The following is a 21971-nucleotide window of genomic DNA, read 5'->3' as shown; positions in this document are numbered from 1 at the left end:
GTCCAGAATGCAGCACTACTACTGGAGATTAGGAAGGCTGTGTGGTAAAGAACTTTTTAAAATCTATGCTGATGTCCTGGGCTTATTTCTCAGTAGAAGATTCGATGTAGATTGCAGTAATGGTTTCATGCTTTTATACAGTATCTTGGTAAACGCAATATATCTCCCTTGTCCCAAGCACTGAGTTCAGAAGTTTGCTCTCGAATGCACTGTTCAGGATAGTGGCCACCAGCTATGTGTGGCTCTTCAAACTTAAACTTGCATCAAGTAGAGTGACATAAGATTTCCAGTTCGGTGCCTCCTTCTCAACCAGCCGCTTTTCCCGTGCTCGGCACTTCACATGGCTAATGACGCCATATTGGAGCGGCAGCTATAGAATATTTCTCTTGTTGCCGGAAGCTCTATCAAACAGTAGTTATCTAGAACATAATCTGTGGTTTTCATTTTTTAAAATATGGCTGTAGATCATACCTGACTTTTAAAGAACGTTAGTAATTTGAAAAACTGATTGCATAAAAAAATGAGTTTTGGTTTTGGAATTCTGTTTACAAATTCATGTTTTTAAAGTAATTAAAACGAATACCACCCAAAGCATGTATTTGCAGAGCAGCTTTCTTCCAAGTTGCTTATTCTCCCGTGCCAACATTCATTTATTCATTCACAAAATATTTACTGAGTGCCTTCTGTGTGCCAGACACTCTTCTGGGCTCTGGAACAACATGAATAAATGCCTGGCCTCACTAAGCTTACGTCGTGCCCAGTGGGATGAGAGGCAAACATTATTTCTGTTTTCAGGGCCATACACAAAGGTATTATGTGCCAAACCAGTGAACAAAATGAGAATATTCCAGTTCCTACTTTGTTGCTCATTGAGAAGTCATAGAAAGAGGCAAATATTAAGAATATAACTTCTGGGGCACCTGGGTGGCTCAGTCAGTTAAGCATCCAACGCTTGATTTCAACTCAGGTCATGAGTTGAGATTAACTCGCTCAGGATTGTGAGATTTGAGTCCCACGTTGGGCTCTGCTGGGTGTGCAGCCTGACTGGGGATTCTCTCTCCCCCTCTAATTCTGCCCCTCCCCCTGCTCTCTCCCTTCTAAAAAAAAAAAAATCATTGAGTTCCTGATCTGTCTCTTCTCTGCTAAGGAAAGTATGTAAAACTTGTAAATAAAGGGTTTGCTCTGTTAAAAAAAAAAAATAGAATGTAACTTCTGATTTTAAACGATATTCTCATCATCAAAAACAAGCCTCGCAAAAAATGTTAATATATTATTTCTGGGGGCGCCTGGGTGGCTCAGTCATTAAGTGTCTGCCTTCGGCCCAGGGCGTGATCCCAGGGTCCTGGGATCGAGCCCTGTGTCAGGCTCCCTGTTCCGCTGGGAGCCTGCTTCTTCCTCTCCCACTCCCCCTGCCTGTGTTCCCTCTCTCGCTGGCCGTGTCTCTCTCTCTGTCAAATAAATAAATAAAATCTTAAAAAAATATATTATTTCTGCAAAACCATGTTTGCCCAACAAAGCGTGGGAAGAACTTATACACAATTTCCAATGTCACCATCTTCCTTCATGGAATCAGAGTATCTACAGTTGGAAGTTGTTTTAGCTTCTTCTGTTCCAGCTTTCCCCCTACAACATCCAGCCAAGAGCCGTTTATCTCTAACTGAGCACTTCGGGCAGCAGAAAGCTCACTGACTTAGCAGGCAGCTAAATTTTCATCAGTCCCAAGTTTCTTTAATATTAGTATTAGAATTAGTGTTAGGACTACAGTATCACATATCCATAGTTCAAAGTTTAGAAATAACAGATAAAAACAAAAAATGTTAAATTAGTTGTATTCCTGCAACCCAGAGAGATAACCACCATCAGCATTTTGATATATACTCTTCACGAATTTCTGTCTCTATCTCTCTGCACACACACAAATATATTCCTATTAAATTAAAATTATGCCATTTGTATCCTGCTTTTTCTATTTAACCATATGGTACAAACATATTTTCATTCAAATAAGTGAATAAGTGAATAAGCACCATTTTAACAGCTATATAATATTCCGTTCAATGAAAATAGATATACGTGAATATCTAGAGAGATCATGATTTATGTAGAAATTTCACATTGTTTGAAATGTTTCATTATTATAACCAGTATTGTGTTGAACATCCATGTACACATATCTTTGTGATGCTGATAAATTTCAGCGAACAAAGTCTAGAAACGAGACTCTAGATTCTAGAGTCAAAGGTTCTACACATATTTAAGACTTTCATACATATTACCAAATTCTCTCCCAGAGAAATTGTGTCTGTACCCTCATTCCAGCAGCAGCAAGAATGTCCAGCTCCCAAAGCCCTAGCCAATGATACTGTTCTTGAGAGAACTTCACCTTTCCTCTATTTTTCACTCATTGGTTCCCAGCTTGCTCCTGGGACAAACTTTCTAGTGTTTGAGTAAAACCATCATGTCCTGCAGAGTCTCCTCCTTTTTAGACTTAGTATCTCTCCAATATGGATTAATAAATTATTGTCAACCTGGCACCTGCAGGATCGATAGTTCTGTCCTTGATCTTTTACGGCTCAACATTCTAATAGATGACTTGGAGGAATCTATGAAAAGCTCGCTTGCAGATTCTGTTCAACATTTATTTAGTGCCTACCAGATGCCAGGCGTGATGTCTTGTTCTTAGGACATAAATACAGATGAGCTCTCTTCCCAGCCCTGGAGGAGCTCTTGGAACCATCCAGGTGGAGAAGTGTATGATGTGGCTCGACCTAGTGATTTCCAAAATGGCACGTGTGGTAAATAATATCTGTGACACAGGGCACTAGACATCCCTGTCCCTTTCACAGGGCTACAGCACACCGACTGGGAGACTCTGCTCTAGTCAACAGTGTGTCGGGTCCTGTTCTCCAGAACAGTGCCACAGAAATCATTTTTTGAAGCGTCACACCCTTTCCCCCAGGATGGCCACAGCAGAAGCTTGTTTCCAATACACTGGGACACACGTGTCCTCTAGCTCAACTCTGGCTCTCCCTCCTTGATTGTTTATTTTCTCTGATTTCCCAAGAGACATTTTGATTGGCGAATACAAAACCAAATGCATTTTGAAGAGTTTTAGGACCCAAACACATTAACCTTAAAGGAGATAAGCTGCTTCAAATCCTTTTGGGACGGGAACTAAGCAGGGCATAAATACGCAAGACAGTAATTCCAAAAGTCTGCTGTGAATTATAAATTAGGCTGGGGACAGAGAAGGGAATGCTCCAAGCTCTCAAACATCCAGCACTTCATGATTGGCAGATAATTCTGTTACTAAGAATTACGAATACTAATCCAGAACTTTCTTCCACTGCGATCAGCTCTCCCCTGTGTCCTACTTCCTCCAGCGCCATAACAGCCTCATTCACTTTATCCTCAGAGAGTGGGCATGCTGTGCTCCTCAGGAAACCCTCAGGTCTGACGGGACTTGGCACAAGAGGCAGTCCCCCCCCCCCTGCTGTGGGCCTCCTGGTCAGATGTCCTGGTAGAGCCAGAAGGACCTAGAAAATATGCTGTGCTTTGAACTATGGGGTGTTGGATGCCAAAATCAACTGCCCTTCTTCCCAGAGAAGTACAATCAACCTGTGATTTGAAGAGTGAAATAGCGAAGGATGCCTTGTTCTAGTGCAGATTTATATGCGTTCATCTTTGGCTCGGTGCCTGATGTTTGACTTGATGGCAAGTGGGTGATTGGAACAGAACAGTGGATCTTGCTTCTTGCATGTCTTATGAACCATGTCCCACTTACAGGAGTTCAAGGAATGGACCAGAGCTGGCTGTGCCTTCTTGCTCTCCTTTCCAGAATTCTGTGGCTCAAGGGGACAGAAACAGTGTGCCTGCCCTCGTTCCACACTGGGTCACCACCATATGGGGTTACCAGCATTCTAGGTCTTCATTTGCCAAGTCCAATTCTGTTCATAGTCTTCACCAACAGCCACCCCCTCGCCCACGCCTGGTCCTAGAGGTGTCCACACCAGCAGTGTGTCAGAACCCACTCAGAGTGACAGCAAGAGGGAAAGGCTGTGCAGTCCCCAGAAATGGGCTGTAGGCTGTTTGGGCAGGGAATTCTGAGGCCCTGGCTACCTGGAGCATGGTTTGGAAAGAGGGAGTGCTGAGCAAGGAGTAGGCAAGACCTCTTAGCCTGTGGGCTCCTTGTTCTGTGAGGAGGGGCTCGTGTGAAAGAGACAGGCCTGGCACAGGGTTGCCTCTCGTTTGGGTCTGGGGGCCATACTGCACACGTAACCACACACACAGACTCTCTCTCTCCCTTCGTTCCTTCCTCCTCCTCCTCTTTTTTTATTTCAATTTTTATTGAGATAATTATAGATTTTTACCATGAAATGATTACAGTTACAATCACATCAAAAGATAATAAGAAATAGTACAGAATGTGGATGTGTTGACTGGAGTGTCTATAGATGTATGTGAAAGATCGTTTTTGGAGCAAACCAAGAAAAGAAATAGGGGTAAGCCATGGTCAGGAGGAGGGAATCTTAAATAGGAACCTGTCATCCATGTCATGATGAAGTTACATATCTGTCAAGGAAGGAGGACATGTCATTTGACAGTTTGTTAACTTGATTTATAACTTTTAAATATGCAGACACATGGCATGTGACCTCCCGTTGCGCCTGTGCCTCCCAGGCCTGTCAAGGTCAGGGGCGGGCCTAGGACAGGAGAGACATTCATTCCTAAATTAATGACCCCTAGAGATAGTCCACAGATTCTGTAATGTAACTAGAGTAGCCAGTGAGGCCCCAGGAAATGTCCTGTCCCTCCCTCGGGGCACCTGTAAGACTGAGGCAGCCAAAGGAAGGAGCATGGTAGGAGTTTTGGGGGTGATGTGTGGAAAATTGGGGTTTGGGAAAAGATCCTTTTAGTGCAACTGAAATCAAGAACTCTGTTCCCTTGGTATAAATGATCCATGTTCTGTGAACTTGTCCCTTTCTCTGCTTGATTGTTTGCTTCTTTGTTCTTATTCTTTTGAGATTTCCCTTAACATCCCAGCAAAATTCCACACGAGGAGCTCCTCTGTGTCTTGGCCGAGCTGAGAGGCCAGGGGGCCCCAGGCCTGTGGGCTTGACTAGCTGGTAAGCTCAGAGCCCTGGGGCAGGATGTGGCAGGTGGAGCCAGGGAAGGTTATGTGACCTCTGCTTCATTGCCCTTCATAGGGCCGACTGAGGACCCAGCAGCTGTAGGAAGGCATGGCCTGCTCCTGTCCCACCCTAGTGCCCAGTGTGTGTGCTCAGACAGTGTCTGTTGAATGAATAAACAAATGTCTTCATCCACCACGGTACACAAGGTAAACACTTGATAAATTGTTGAGTTAAGGACATATTTTTAAGCATTTTCATTAATGAGGGATTACTAATAATTAACAAGGAAATAAGAATAACACAACGTATTATGATTATATAAATATGTAAACATACTGATAATGACATTAAAATATAATTAATACTTATTAACTTAGTTAAAATTTAAATAGTGAATAATAAAGTATTTGGACTACCTGATTGAATTTATTTGAACTAGATTTACTCTTGGAAAGTTTGATCATTTTGTCTAAAGACAGAGAGAAGAAAAATTGTTACGTTACTGAATGGAAAACAGGGGAATGATTTAACATAGTTTTGAGTCCATGCATCATAATTTCTTCCTGATTTTAGCCTACGGAGCACCATGTTCTGAACTGTTCACAGTGTCCTTGTTGGGTCTGCCCTTCCTTAAGATGTTTACTTGTATTTGTAGAATGAGTTTATCCACCAAGATAAGAACCATGGCTTCTAGGACAGGTCTGCCAAGTAAAGCTGGTCAGCTTGTCTTTATTTAGATATTTTTATTCCAAGTTCTTGAACAAGTCCCTAGATTGTTGTCTCAGCATATGTGTTTGCTGTATTTATGCTTAATGTTAAAAGCTCTACTCTTTCTCAGATTTACCAAGCACTATGTATCTCACCTTTGGCCGGGACTATTGACATGACTATTGACCATGACTCTGTGCAAGGCCGACTACAGCCCATTCTGACACATTCTTATCCATGTCAATTAAAACTAAGACATAAAGATGAATGGAATAGAATCAAGGGTCCAGACATAAATGTGTATGTCTATGGCTAACTGCCCAGGGTTCCAAGCCTATAAAATGGGGCTTCAGTAAACAGCACTGGGACAACTGGATTTCCATAAGCAAAAGAATGAAGTTGGACCTCTATATTACAGTGTATACAAAAAATCACATCAAATGGATCAAAGACCTAAATTTAGAAACTAAAACTATAGAACTCTTAGAGGAAAACACAGGAGTAAATCTTTCTGACTTTAGGTTTGAAAATGGATTCCTTAAAATGACAACAAAAGTACAAGCAACAGAAGAAAAAAATTGGATTTCATAAAAATCAAAATATTTTGTTCATCAACAAAGTATTATGAAAGTGAAAAGGCAACATACAGAGTGGGAAAAATATTTGCAAATCATATATTCAGTAAGGGATTTGTATCGAACATGTAAGGGACTCAGAATTCAATGACAAAAAGACAACCAAATTCAAAACCGGGCAAAGGACTAGCATAGACATTTCTCCAAAAAGATATATAAATGGCCAACAAGCACATGAAGAGATGTTCAACATCATTAGTCACTAGGAAAATGCAAATCAAAACCACAGAGAAATACCACTTCCCATCCATGAGGACGGCTACAATTAGAAAGAAAGTTAACAGAAAATAACCAGTGTTGGCAAGGACACGGAGAAATTGAACTCTCCTACATTGCTCGTGGGAATGTAAAATGGAGCAGCCACTGTGGTAACAGTTTGGTGGTTCCTCGAAAAATTAAACAGAATTACCATATGATCCAGCATCCTAGGTATATACAACAGAAGAACTGGAAACAGGTACTCAAACATTTGTATCTGTGCACAAAGGTTCATTGCAGCACTGTTCACAACAGCAGAAAGGTGGAAATGACCCACGTGTCTGTCAGTGGCTTTATGGATGAACAAAGTGTGGTATTTTGATACAATGGAATATAATTGGTCCCTAATACTCCGATGCTACATTCTATAGTGTGGGTGAACCTCAAGAACATGATGCTAAGTGAAAGAAGCCAGACCCAAAAGGCCACATGGTGTATGTTTCCATTTGTATGATATGTCCGAAATAGGTCAATCGATAGACACAGAAAACAAATGAGTGGTTGCCGGGGGTTGAGGGAAGTAGGGAATGGGGAGTGACTGCTTAATGGGTAGGGGATTTCCTTTTGAGATGATGAAAATATTTTGAAACTAGATAGAAGTGAAGATTGCCCAACATTGTAAGTGTACCAAATGCCATCGAACGCTATACTTTAAACTAAAAAATGGTTACTTTCATGTTATGTGAATTTTGCCTTAACAAAATACAGGGGGAAAAATGACAACAACCAGGCCCTTGCCCCTCTCCCAGGTACCTCCGTGGAGCTGCCTCTGTGGGAATGAATCCCAGTGCCCACAAACCCTCAGATTAGTCCCGTAGGTGCTAAGCCAGCCCTCGGGGGCAGGAAGCGCAATGCAGCCTTGTCCTGCCATTCACTGGCACATAGTAAAAAGTCACACATGCCAGGGCAGGTCCTGATCTCTCCTTGTCCCCCTCCTCACCTTCCCCCAGCCGTCTGCTAAGTGAGGCTTAGGTGTTGCACCAGGACTGGCTACATAACCGGTAGAGTCCAAGGCAAAGTGAAATTGTTAAAGGATTATTAAGAATTTCAAGATGGCGATAGCAGAGCATTTAGACAAGCCCAGGGCTCTCCTCTGAGTCCTGTGTCCTACCTGCACGACACACCTACCCTGGTGGTCCCCACACCTGTCTCCTGTATGTGTCTCAGTCATCACTTGATAGCACCATAGACTCTCTCTCCCTCTCTGGCCATGGTGATGGCTTGTATGCTGTCCGAGCTGCCTCGACCCCTCAGCTGTCCCCACAGAACTGTCTTCTGAAGCCAGATCAGTTTCATGTCCTCTCAACCTTTCTTCTCTCACCCTGTCCCTCACGTTGCTTGGGACTCAGTTTGCCTGAGCCCTCAGTGAGCCCTGCAGAAACTCTGGCTGCCATGAGAGCTCGCTGTCCTGACAGGAGAGATGTGGCCCTGAATGTCAGGGGGCTGGGAAGAGGCATGGCCAGAACGAGGCCCTGTCCTGGTGGAGGGGGTCATGCCTGATGACCCATAAGGCCCCCTCCAGCCCTGAGATTCTATACTGAATCTTGGCTGATGTGCGCTGTTACACCTATTTTCATAGGCAAGTAAACAGACACTCAGAGACGTTAAATAACTTTGGCAAGGTCACACAGCTGGTGACATGTTTCATTTTGAGTAAAAGTGTAACCTAGGACAATTTAAGACATTTAGTGCTCTTACTTTTGGTAATACTGGCTCATAACTAGTTACCTGCTATGACTCTGTTAAGATCAGGACTTTTTTTTTTAATAGCTTTGCTGGCTAGGTTTCAGTTTCGTTTCATTTTCTATCACTTTGGTTTCAGTTCTGTTTCTCAGGATCTTCTCTTTCCTTTTCCAGTGGTACTACCTGATCCTGTTAGAATCGTTCCTTTGTGATTCCTTCTGATTAAAATACACTAATTATTCTGAGTCAGATATTCCTAAATAGGATGTTTAAGCAGATTTAAAACTTAGTACCAGACAAATTTAGTCGAGCATTAAGCAAAATGCTCCTGCTTTATTAATATCATAAATTTGCCCAATAGCTACCTCAATGTGTATATACCATGGCTGGACTTATCTTGTGTGTGGTCCTTGATGTGAAAAGACCACCAAGAAACTCTGTCACCCTGATCAGTCAAATGTAACGAACCATTGCCTCTTTGGGGGAAAAGGACTGAGTGAAAACTCTCTGACCGAGCTGGGATCCTGACCATAAAGTGGAGGAAGGGAGGTGTGAGTCTCTTTTTTCAAAGCTTATTCTCAACTCAGTGTAAGTCCGAACAGTCCAAGGACTCCGTGGGATAGCATGAACAGAAAGTTTGATTAAGGGATTCAAAATAGTGACCGAGTGGTTGGATTACTCTTCAGACTTGACAACACTGAGAGGGTGACAGAAGAGATGGAACTTCTGTTTAGACAACCACACCTTCTTCAGATGCCAGATCACTGAGATATTTGAGTTCTAAAAAAATGTCTGCTTGTAACTTAAAACCTTGATGCCCCCGTATTTGAAATTATATTGTTTTCCATTCCAAAATGAATATACACTCAATTTTGACAATGTGGAAAACAAAAAAGTAGAAAGAGAAAGAAAAAATTCAAATTGCAATTTTGCCATAAAAAGATAACCCCTCTTAGCATTTAAGTATACTCTCCTCCATTTCTTTTTTCTACTCATGTTTTTGCATCTTGTTTTCCTGTTTTGTTTTGTTTTGTGTAGCGAGAGCGTGAGCCAGGGTGGGGAGGGGCAGAAGGAGAGGGAGAGAGATTATCCCAAAGAGGCTCCATGCCCAGCGCGGAGCCCCACGTGGGGCTCAATCTCAGGAACCCGGGATCATGACCTGAGCCAAAATCAAGAGTCGGATGCTTAGTGGACTGAGCCACCCAGGCGTCCCTTTGCATATTGTTTTGACCTTGCTATTTGTAAACTTTTATATCCTGATGTTTTCCACTCAACATTATATTAGAGCATTTCCCTGTGTTGGAACATATTTTACCAACTACATTTTTAATGGTTACATAATATTGTCTCATGTGTGTATGATGTATTTGCCCATTCACTTATTTTGGGATAGTAATATTGCACATTAAGCTGTTATGCACATGTTTGCATATAAAGCCTTTTTTTTCTTTTTCTGATTTAGGATTATTTCCTTAGCATAGATTTCCAGAAATAAATATATTAAAAGGTACAAAAAATATTTAGATTCTTGATACATATTGTAACATTGCTTTACAAAATGTTTGTAGCAGCTGACACCCCAAAGTAGCCTATTTAATATAAGTATTACTGGTAAAATCAGCTCTTTAAATTTATATGAAGCAAATATTCCATTAAAGCAGTTTGCTACATATCTAATTTATATAAAAATGTCCTTCATTTTACCTATGCCTCTGAAAGGTTTTTAGCAGTTTCCTAATGTGAATATTTGAATTTTAAAAAAATCAAGGTTTAATCAGTTTATTTATTCGACACAGAGTCATAAAAAGAAATGTAACATATGGTCCATGTCCCATAAGATAGACAAGAGTTACCCATAGAAATACTTGGGGAGATATGAGGGCTGAGTGGTAGGGGGTGTGGTAGCTCAGAGGGAGATGAGGCTCAGCGGGGGCCAGATGGCTGGAGGAGACAGGTTAGTTCCTTTCCTCTGGGAGTGGTAGAATCCGACACTGAAGCGTGGTAAGACTTACATATACACAGACAGGGTGAGAGGGGCCTTCTCGACTGGGAAAACAGGATTCACAAAGATGGTTCATCATAAACATTAGAAAATGAGGAGACAGCAGGCTAAAATTTGCAAGTGATGTAGACTATATTTGTACACCAAATTCTGATGTTCCACTTCCTGATTTTTATTCAAAGAATCGGTCTGCAGAAGCTCATATAATTTTAGAGCTCTAAGAGATTGTAGCAATCACTCAGCCCAGTACCTCCCATAACCTATATTTTGCAAAGGAGGAGGTGGACGTTAGTGAGGGATTATAAGCTTTATGTCCTAATTTCCAGGACAATGCTCTTTCTACTGGGCCCTATACTCTCAGGCACAGTATATGGGAATCTGACACAGGCTGGGATTATTTAATGCTTTATATGGTGTTGTATTTTTATGGATACACACACACACACACACACACACACACACACACACACCCCAGTATTACAGAGCCTGGGAAAATAATGGGGGCAGGAGGAGCCAGGTAGGAGTCATTATGTAGATGTGACAAAGTGACAGAATTTTGAATAGCTTGAAAATTTAATTCCATACCTATATTTGGGATATTTTGGGTGGAATGATTAAATGATATAAGTATTGGAACTATTTGTGTCTTGCAAACTTCAGTATTTTTAAAGAAAGTCTATAAATGTAGTCATCATATAAATTAAACTTCTTTGACCCTTACTAAATAGAAGCCACCCTACTAAATTTTATAAGGAATGTAATAAATAATAAGATGGTGGAGGTAGCCCAAGCAACTCACAATTTAACTGAGGAAATAAGATAGAGGCACATATATTTACAAGTACGAAATGATTTGATACTTTTCTGTAACTTCTGTAACTTCTGTAACTGCCTAATCAATGTCTTACAAAGAGTGAGCCCTCAAGACATACTTGCTAAATGAATGAAGGAAGGAAGGAGAAAAAGACCATTTCCAGGTGGGATGGTCATGGAAAAGTTCCTGAAAGACGAGATGTGAGCTCGGTCCCTGAGGATGGTTGAGATTTAGAAGAATGAGGAGAAGATAAGAAACTTTCCAGACAAGGAATAAAGCACAGGCTTAACGTGCCTCTTCGTGGCAAGTTAAACACATTCTCTGATCGCTAAAAATTAACTTTCCATAATAGATAAACATGGTCTAACCAGACATGTGAACATACACATAGCAGAAAATTAACAGCATACCTCTCCAACAGGTAATTTTGGAGCAAGAAAAAAATATATATGCTAAGAGATAGCACTGAAAAGTAAATAAACTATTTGTTCTCCAAAAAAATAAACACAACTAAAATAAAGACCATACCCTAAAAACTTTTCCTCAATTATATTGCTATAAACTAAGAACAATCAGGAAAGGAAAATAGACCATTTCCTGAAATGTCAAAGAGATATTAATGATTAGTGATTGCATAGTCACAAGCTACTGGTGGATGCTGGTTCTCTCCTGGTGTAAAAGGTATGTAAGTTCAGGTCTGTGTGATTGCATGGGGGCAAAGGTGTTACCAGTATACACAGATCACTCACTCTGCACATAATACCTTTGCCCCAAATAACCCTCTGTACCTTTTATACAGTGAAAGAATTACACCCATTATTCTAGGCACTGGTCCCTAAAATACAAAGGCTTGCTTGCCCCTTTCAAGAATTTTAAACTTAAGAAAAAGCTTGGGCTATTCACAGATGCATAGCATATATAAAGAGTTTTTGTTATAATTTTCTTTCTTCATTAAAAGCTTTCATGTTTTCTAAATGAAAAGTGGCTTCATGATTATTCCATCTAAACCCTGAAAATTGTTTGCAGATAGTGTAAACCGCAGGAGATGGGGTGAGTGTTTACATATGCTCCTTAGGAATGGTAAATGAACCTATGTATTACGAGGTAAATGAGCTTATATATAAACCTAACACCAGTCAATGAACCTATACCTCACAAGCTTTCTGCATTTTGCATGAAGTGGAAACATTAACTAAAGTAGACTGGGAAAAATTAGGGATGTATAACGCATTCTTTTAGAATCCATCGGGGCAGGGTGGGGGGAGGTGGATGAAGGCAGGGGCAGGATTGCCAGAATGACTGAGGGAAAAGTGTGCCAAATCCTTTTCCCAAAAAGCACTGATAAAATTGGATAAAACTATCAAAAACAGCCATTTCGGTACCCTGTAAATTGACCCAAGTCGTACAACAAATTGAGAAGAATTTTAAACTTCAGTAAGGTCAGTGGAAGTCTGTGGCATTTTAGCCTGGGGCTAAAATGCCTTCCCCCAGCTCCACAGCAAGTTAGTTCTATTCCAGCAGTGTAGGTGATGAGAGGCAACCACTAGAGACAGCTGAAATCAGCACATAAAACAAAAATGATACATTAAGACCAAGTGGAATTTATCCCAGGAATGCAAGGTTGGTTCAATATCTAAATATCATTTAATATAATACATCATATAATAAAGTACAAAAACAACATGATCACCTCACAAGACCCAGAAAAAGCATATGACAAAATTCAATACCTATTTATGATAAAAACCCTCAGCATAGTAGGAATAGAAAGGAACTTCCACAACCTAATAAAGGGCACTTACGAAAAATGTACTGCTAACATCATACTCAATAGTGAAAGATTTAATTTTTTCCCCACTAAGATTGAGAATAAGATAAGGATTTTCACTCTTACCTCCTCAACATTACACTAGAAATTCTAGCCAGTGTAAACAGAGAATTTAAGAAAGCACACTAGTCAGAAAGGAAAAAGTGAAACTTGTCTTTATTCACAGACTCACGATCCTATATACAGAAAATCTTAAAGCACACACACACACACCTAAAACGAATAAGTCAGCAAGGTGTGGAATACAAGATCAACATACAAAAATCAATTATATTTCTATATACTAGGAATGAACAACCCCCAAATTAGGAAATCTACAGTCTAGTCTTAAAAATGTAGCACCACTGAAATTACAGTTTATAATATGTATATACTTTGCGCAAATACACACACATATATGCATGCATACTCACACACATACAATCCCAGGAAAATATTGAAAATGAAATGTATAGTAGCTACCTGTAGGCAGTGAAATGGTGGCTAATTTAAAATTCTTAATATTAATAAAAAATTTTTATTAATCAGATTTTTAATAGTGAACATCTGTGGCTTTTATAGTGAGGAAACAAGTGGTAAATGTTATTTTAAATTCCTTCACTCCTTGAATTGGAAGTATTTCACATTCTGTAGATGCCACAGTGGATGAAAATATAGTTTTGGGTGGCCAACAAGGGTTTGAATCATGCGTCAGCCACTTTCTAGCATGAAACCTTGGAAAATGGCTTACCCTCTGGGTCCCAGTTCCTTCATCTATAAAATGGCATTTATCTGAAGAGTGTGATGAAGTTTAATAGAAACTATGTGTAAAGTGGTTAGTTCAACAGCACACAACTCAATACTCAATTGTCTTTATTACTGCCGCTGTTGCTCTGTTTAGAAAGACTTCCGCTTTGCCGTGGGGAAATGATTCTTTTCTCCTGTTATTTCTTTGCTCTGACTGCTTCAGGTCACTAGAATGGGGACTACACGGGCCCACGAGGATTATGTGGAGCTTTTGAGAATCACGGCAACTCTGCGGACTGGAGCAGCTCTGCGTTTGAGTCTGGGCCGCTACGTGACACCCGCTCTTACGGTCCCCGCGTAAGTTCACAGGCAAGTTGTGCAGGGAGGTGAGCTGTGCTGCAGCCGTTGCCAGAGCTGTCCCCACGGGGAGCAGAAGCTCAGATGAATCCACAGCACGGCTTCCCTCCAGGCCATTGGACATCTAATGCTTGTGAGCCCTTGCAGCCCGAGGGCCAGGTGTGGGTGGAGAGCGGGAGGGGCGCTGCGACCCCGGAGGGGTCTGATTGAGCCCCAGGCGGTCCTCTCCTCCTGGGGCTGTATGCTTGAGTCACCAGTTGAAGCGCAAGGCTCCTCAGAGGTTAGAAGTCAGGAAACGACAATTTAGTCAAAGTTGATCTATCGTTTCCACCCCTTCTGGCGTCGGCAGCCAAAGCCTTCTGATAGAATTGAAACGGTTCCCTACGTCATCCAAATTTCAGCAGCAACGACGACCTATGCCATGAATTTGCCAATCTTACACCAGCACAGTTCAGTCTGAAAAACAGTACATCTATGGAGATAAAATCTTCAGGTCAGAACTTAGCTTACATTTCTGTGAAATAAAACTATTCTCAGGGCGCCTGGGTGGCTCCGTAGGTGAAGCGTCTGCCTTCGGCTCAGGTCATGATTCCAGGGTCCAGGGATCGAGCCCAGCTCCCTGCTCGAGGGGGAGTCGCTTGTCCCTCTCCCTCTGCCCTGCTCCTGCTCTTGGCCTCTCCCTCTCTCTCTCAAATAAATAAATAAATAAATAAAATCTTAAAAACAACAACAACAACAATAAAAAACTGTTCTCATGCCTTTTTTCTTTTTTTGAGGGAGAAAGTGAATGTGGGTGAGCCAAGGGGGGCCCAAGGGGGTGCAGAGAATCTTAAGCAGACTCCACACCCAGGCCAGAGCTTGAAGGGCAGGGGGTTTTGATCTCAGGACCCTAAGATCATAACCTGAGCAGAAATCAGAATTCTGAGGCTTAACAGGCCGAGCCACCCAGGTACCCCTCTCATGCCTTTTTTAATAGCAAAATATTTAAGAATTATGAAGAAAAAACCTTTAAAACCTTAAAGTTGTAAATGTTGATGGAACATTTTAAGTACAAATATTGAATGCCGGAAAAATAAATTTTGATTTGATGTTTAAAAGCAAAATAAATATATTATTTTTGAAATATTTTAACTATAGTCCATCTACAACACTAGTGTTCTGATGTGTAGATGTGTTCCAGGATAAATGTGGCAAGAGGATTGTTTAATTTAGGCTGTATTTGCTTAACTTGTATCCACATAGTTCCATCAAAATCAGTTGAAAAAGTGAAAAATAAAACAAATACTTTTCTACATCACAAATTGGTGGTTTTTAATTGAATAGTTTTTTAATGAACTTAAAAAAATCACCACTCATTTATATATACATTATATATATAATTTAAATGTAATTTTAAAAAAATTAATTAAATCTTACACAGCATCAGTTGTTTACAGGATTTAAGTAAGAGTTTTTAGTATTTAGTATGTGTTTTCCTTGTCACATAAAGATTTGTAACCCGTCCTCTAAAGCTGCTAAGTAACATTTTAAAAATATTATAGTTTTAAGAAATTCTTTCAAATAGTTTTTTTTTTCCAAGAGAAAAATTGTATCCTTTAAATGGTATTATTTGGACCTAAATGTGTAGAAGTTAAAATTATCTCAAACAAGAATAGCAGGCTGCTCAAGGTAGCATAGATAAGCCAGGATCCAAGAAAGTGATCTTGTTTACTCAGAATTGACAAGATTCAGGGGGAGTGATCCCCTGTAACTAAACCTACAAGGGACCAGTAAGCAGAATGTCAATGTATTTATTTCAGTGTGAAATGCCCCTTCCTTGGGAGTGGATTATGTATCTCCATTCTCTAGGGTATCCTGTTTCCCAGCATTAAGTCAATGGGAAACTGAATCGCTAATCAAAAGGTTGTTGGGTTCTTAATCAGAATCCCAGGATGAAAACTGCATGGTCTTAGAGCGTTAGAGACAGAGGGAAAAGCCCAAAGAACTAAGTCTCCACCCACCAAAGTCTGTCGTTCCAGTGGCGGCAAAGCCGTATCCATCAGATGCAATGGTTTACACTGGGAAGTCCCGCGTTAACCTGAACAAACGCACTGACTCTCCATTTTCCCTAGTTAGATTACAAGCAATCTCCTTACATCGCCTTTGAGGGAAAGCAGATTAAAAAATGAAGGTAATTTAATTATATGAAAAAATGAAGGTAATTTAATTATAACGTGCTCCGCATGGAACCATGAAGTACCAGCCTCCTGGTACTTCACCGTGATTTCTCTAGTTTGGTTCCAGCAGATTATTTTGCACCCTTCTTTAGAAATGTTTCTACCTGAGGATGACCTTGCTTGCATTTGGCTGGATCCCAGGTTTGCTTCAGAACACACTGGCAAATTGACTCTTGGGACACCTTCTGATTCTGCAGGCCATTACAAGTTGATCCTAGCCAGCTTCGCTCTTTTTTTGGAAGGTCAATATATCAAGGTAACAAATCCAGAAAACCAGTTCTCCATTAGGCTTCCCTGTTCCTTTCACAAACGTTACTATTCTATTTTATATATAGTTTTAAAGAGGACTTTGATTAACATTTTGTCCCATTTATGAAACCAGATAAACAATTCTAAATGTGTTAAACTACATTCATAAATCTAGTATATATTTTTTAGCCTTTTGCTCATGCTGTAGATCTGTAGTTGTAATCTCCACTTTTCTCACTTTATTTTGAAAAGAAAATCATGCCTACAGAAAGGGGAAATGCTTCAACGTTCACCCATATACCCTTCACCTAGATTTGCTTATTGTCAGTGTTTTGCCACATTTGCTTTATTTCTCTATAATTTTTAAATAAAAAATAAGTTGTAGATACCTGACATTTAAACCTTCAGTGCTTCAGCAATTTCCAACTGAAAACAAGGACATTTTTCTATAAAACCACAAGATCATTATGTCACCCAAGAAAGTTAGCATTATAACGTAACCATGTCTAATAAGGAGTCCCTATTCAAGGGGCCCCTGGGTGGCTTAGTTGGTTAAGCATCTAACTCTTGATTTCGGCTCAGGCAGTGATCTCCGGAGTCCTGGGATTGAGCCCTGCATGGAGCCCTGCATCTGGGCCCATGCTCAGTGTGGAGTCTACTTGAGATTCTCTCTCTCCCACCCTTTGCCCCTCCCCCCCATAAAAATATTTTTTTTAAAAGCTCCTATTCAAACTTACGTAATGATCCCCAAAATGTCTTTTAGAGGTTGTGTGTGTGTGTGTGTGTGTGTGTGTTTAAGATTTATTTTAGAGAGCACAAGCAGGAGGGGCGAATGGAGAGGGACACAGAATCTCAGTGAGGAGCTCCATGCAAGGCTCGATCTCATGACCCTGAGATCACCAACTGAGCTGAAACCAAGAATCTGATGCTAACCAACTGCACCACCCAGGTGCCCCTAGAGTTTTTTTGTTTGTTTAGTTGGTTTTTTTAAGCCCAGGATCCAATCACAGATCATGAGTTTGGTCATCATGCTTTGGCATGCCTCTTTGGTCATTTGGTCATCATGCCTCTTTAGTTTTCTTTACTGAGGACAATGTAGTTCCCCTCCTGTGTTTGCTCTCATGACATTGATATTTTTAAAGATTCAGGCCAGTTGTCTTGTATAATGTCCCACGATCTAGATTTGTCTTATTTCACCATGATAAGATTCAGTGTAAACATTTTGGCAAGAATACTACAAATAGTATGTTCTTTCAATGGCATCCACGACATGAGGAAGAATATGGTATAGATTGTCCCCTTATTGGTAATGCTTATTGTGACCACATGGTTAAGGTGGTGTCCATCAGATTTATCCATGAAAAAGTACCTTTCTGAAGCCTTTTAATTGAGGTGTCGAGAACACGTGAATGTCCTGCTTCCCAACAACTTTGCACCCAGTGGTGAAAATGCCTAAATTGGTTATTACACATGGTGGTTGCAAAATGATAGTTTCCTCATCATTCTTCACTTCTAAATTTTTTAGCTAACATTCTTCTGTAAAGAAGAGCTCTCCTCCACCCTTTTCTCTGAGAATCCCTATGGAGTTGGATTCTTTTTTTAGTCACTGGGTACCATGTTATTCTTTTTGATACAGAAATTCTGCTAGATTTGCCAACTAGGAGCCCCTTCATGTGCCAATTTTACAGAGTTTATTGGCTTGGCTTTCCTTTTGACATATCCCAGTAGTTCAGGATTTCTGAATCAATTGGCAAGAAATCTGGGCTATCCTGATTAGGTTACTGATGAAGATCTATCGGTTGGCAAAGGGCATCTCTCAAATGATATAAGCCCTTTGTGATTATTTTTCTATCTAGCAAGTTAAACTTCTGACACTTCTACTCTACCTCTCCGTGGGTTCCTAGGAAGCAGTGTTGTCTTTTCGGGGAGATAGCCTTTACCTTTCTGAACAGCTGGGCGCAACATCTATTTGCATATGTCCCATAGAACCAGGCAAATACATAATGTCATCACGTTCCTGAATTTTTTTTTTTTTAAGCTTTATGTATTTGAGAGAGAAAGAGAGAGAGAGGTGGGGAGGGGCAGAAGCAGAGGGAGAGAGAATCCCAAGCAGACTCCAAGTGGAGCCCAACTCGGCTTGATCTCACAACCCTGAGATCAGGACCTGATCCGAAACCAAGTCGGACGCTCAACTGACCTCACCTCTCTGCTCGTGCTCTCTCACTATCTGCCCCTAGTTCCTGAATTTCTAACACGAGCCAGTAGCCTGAGGATTTACCAGATCAACACACTTTAGAATCAAGTTTATTTATGGACAGGCTTCAAAGATTGGTGGATTCCAGGGTTTCTCCATGTTTCAATGTACAAGTGGGAGAACTTGGACCATCTGGTCCATCTAAGAATCTCTCTGACAAATGAAACCACAACTCCAGGGAGGCTCTGAATTTAACCAAACACTGGTCTCCCAGAAAAGGTGCCATACACCAGTGTTGGGCATGGATTCCCAGCTTACCAATACTGTCATTGCATCAATACCGATGGATTTCTATGTCAAATATGTCTTATAGTATGCTTCTGTAAGCCTTATCAAAACTTACCTTTTTAAATTTTATATACTTAATTTTTTCCTTAATTTATATATCAATGATTAATTTATCTGTGTTGTTTGCAGGAACTTAAGACCAGCTTTTTAACTTTAATCTTTAATGACAATATTTAATAGTCCTTAAATGCATGATCTAACTAAACAAAAATTTATTTTTGAGGTACCTTAAATCCACGACAATTTAAGTGATCAAAAGTACAGACTGTAAGAACAATGGCATTGGACACACATTAGTTGCTTCCCCAGCATCCATGGTTCCCTCGATTCTTTCCAACAGTCCTGGATTTTTTGAGGGGGGACCTACATGGTTCTGAGGAAACTGACTCCCTTCTGCGGCTCCAGTGAATAATCAGAAATGGGCATGTAACCTAAGCCAGTTCATTCAGAATGAATCTCAGGACTGGTCTGGCAATACTGGGACACAGGTGTTTTCTTTTCCCTTCTAGATATGAACAAAGATTCAGGTGACCCCAGGAGTAGTTGGCAGTTACTTTTGGTTCTTAGGGCATTATTCATTTGTTTATTCAGCACTTATTAATATCTACGGTGTTCTGGATATCAAGATATAAAATTGAGTACAAAATACCTTAAGACATTTATTTTCTAATGGAAGAAACAGAGGTGTCATGGGAGGGGAGCAAATAACCTTCATAAAGACTGAAAGAACACATTCTTGGTATGGATCAGATTAGGTGCTTCATCTGAGTTAGAGGTAGCTGTATCTGGTCATCCTTCTTATAGAGTTGGTATCATTATTAGTCTGCTCTGAACCATCCAATTAACTGTGTTTTTACTGAAATTCCTTACAGTAACCCGACTGCCAAAGGAAGGGTTCCAAAGTTGCCTCAATCCTCAGTCACTGGCTAGTGTCTTAATCCAAAGTAGAATCTTAACTGAAACCAGTCTTCTGGTTACATATAAATATTTGGACAGTAATATCAATAATATCATCTTTCATAGCTAAAGATGCAAATAAGACATACTGAATAAGCATTAAATAGTATATTGAATATGCCTTAAATATCATCTAGAGACAAGAGACAAGAGCACTTTGCATCCTTAAAGACATCTTTTATGGTATATATCTGTCTGTGAACAACTTAGATACAAACGCACCCACCATTGCCACAGTACCAATATCTGGCCCATCTGAATAATTATCCAGGGAATATGTAAAACACCAGAGAATCTAGAGCAGGTGTTCTCAATAGGTAGGCCTGGTAGGAGGAATACCTTCCTAGGGCATCTTATTAGAATCATCTGGGTAGTTTTTCCCAACTAAACATACCTACACCTCATCCTGGGATTTCCATCTGGGCCACTCCCAGAACAGCACTGCAGTAGTACCTCCCTTTTCCCCAATGAACGTGCTCTCTCTCTCCCTTATAAAGGGTGGAAAAAAAGCTGAAACTTGGTCTAATGAGTTGCAGTATGGAGAGAGGGCTCTGAAACAATGCACTGGGGGATAAATAGCAAATTGTCCAGCTGAAGGAAGACAACCAGAATCACTGAATTATTGTATCTATGTCCCATATATGCAAAAGCTTTGATCACTGAATTTTCTAATATTGGCCAAAGACAGAAGGACAAAAGTCATCATTTTATTTTACAAATCTGAATTCTAATATAAAATTTATGGGTCAAGTATCCCTGAGAGCTCCTACCAAATGGCTTCTTGTTGCCAAGGAAAATGTAAAGATCTTTTGCCTGGGTCACATGTAAATATCACCTCCTAACTATATTATCTTACTACGTGAGATACCTGGATCTAGACAGGTGACTCAATAGGAACCTGTATCTAGCTAGAGTAATATAATTATTGGTTGCCTAAAGTATTTCAGCCTAAGCTTTAGAAATGTGGGAGGTAGATGAGATAGGGTAGAAAATTCCTGGGAAGATGAAGAGGACAGCAAAAGAGAGCAAGGATTGTTAATAAAAGTCTTTACAAAGTTTTCTCCTGATTGTGGTGATTTCTACATTACACCCAAAGAATACAAGGAAATGGTAAATTACATGGAAGAATGGCTTTCATATACTTTGCCAATCTCAAATGTGTTGAAAATAATTCCCTCTCCCTGTTTTACTGCTGAAACTGATTCAGCCTTCAGTTCAGCCTTTTACTCAATTATAAATTAGCTTCTTAGGGTATAAAGTTGTGAAATAAAGGGCTCAGCATATGCTCTCCCACAGATGTCCCAACATTTCAGAGTTACAGTGTCATTCTTATTTTTTACATACTCCTACCATATAGCTGGAGTAGGACTTAAAACATTAAGAATTTAAAAGCAAACCCACCTTTTAAAAATTAACCCTCGGAAGATCCAGATGGGTATTAAAAATTGGGGCTATGTTAAAAAAAAAAAAACTACAATGTGAGACACTTTGAAGGTCCTCAAACCTTAAAAATGTAACAAAACTAAAAAAAAAAAATGTTGAAAGCCTGTCAAGGTGTTGGCTTATTAAGTTCCTCGAATCAAAGGGAATTTACACCGGCACAAGGATCCAAAATGTTAGCGTTAGGCACAGAAACGTTATTTAGCAAATAAAATGATGCCCAAAAGATGGAGGCTGGGGGGGGGGGGGGGGCTGAGGGGGACTCAGTCTGCTAAACTGTCGTGGAAAAAATTTCCAAAGAGCGTTACAGATCAGAGGCAACCGTTAGGCCAGGGACGTCCACATTAGCGCGTCCCCCTCTCGGCCCAGAGGCCGCGGAACTCCCTCGGGTCGGGTGGCCCCTGCGCCCCCGGGGCCGCGCGTC

The 21971-nt window shown here is 40.5% G+C and overlaps 2 long non-coding RNA genes across 2 annotated transcripts in view; one reads left to right on the top strand and one right to left on the bottom strand.

Annotated features, from left to right (window-relative positions):
* Positions 1 to 14060, top strand: part of LOC103675895 — a 35539-nt gene extending 21479 nt beyond the window's left edge. The window contains exon 3 of the long non-coding RNA XR_571940.2: positions 14010 to 14060. This is a non-coding gene — a long non-coding RNA (uncharacterized LOC103675895). The remainder of the gene's footprint in view (positions 1 to 14009) is intronic.
* The window catches only part of LOC103675900, a 9480-nt gene continuing 707 nt past the window's right edge, over positions 13199 to 21971 (bottom strand). Inside the window, exon 2 of the long non-coding RNA XR_571941.2 lies at positions 13199 to 14615. This is a non-coding gene — a long non-coding RNA (uncharacterized LOC103675900). The remainder of the gene's footprint in view (positions 14616 to 21971) is intronic.

The sequence above is a fragment of the Ursus maritimus genome, unplaced genomic scaffold (genome assembly GCF_017311325.1).
Source record: "Ursus maritimus isolate PB19 unplaced genomic scaffold, ASM1731132v1 scaffold_18, whole genome shotgun sequence".
Lineage (NCBI taxonomy): Eukaryota > Metazoa > Chordata > Mammalia > Carnivora > Ursidae > Ursus > Ursus maritimus.
The sequence above is the reverse complement of the archived record's forward strand: the minus strand, read 5'-3'. Positions and strand labels throughout refer to the sequence as shown.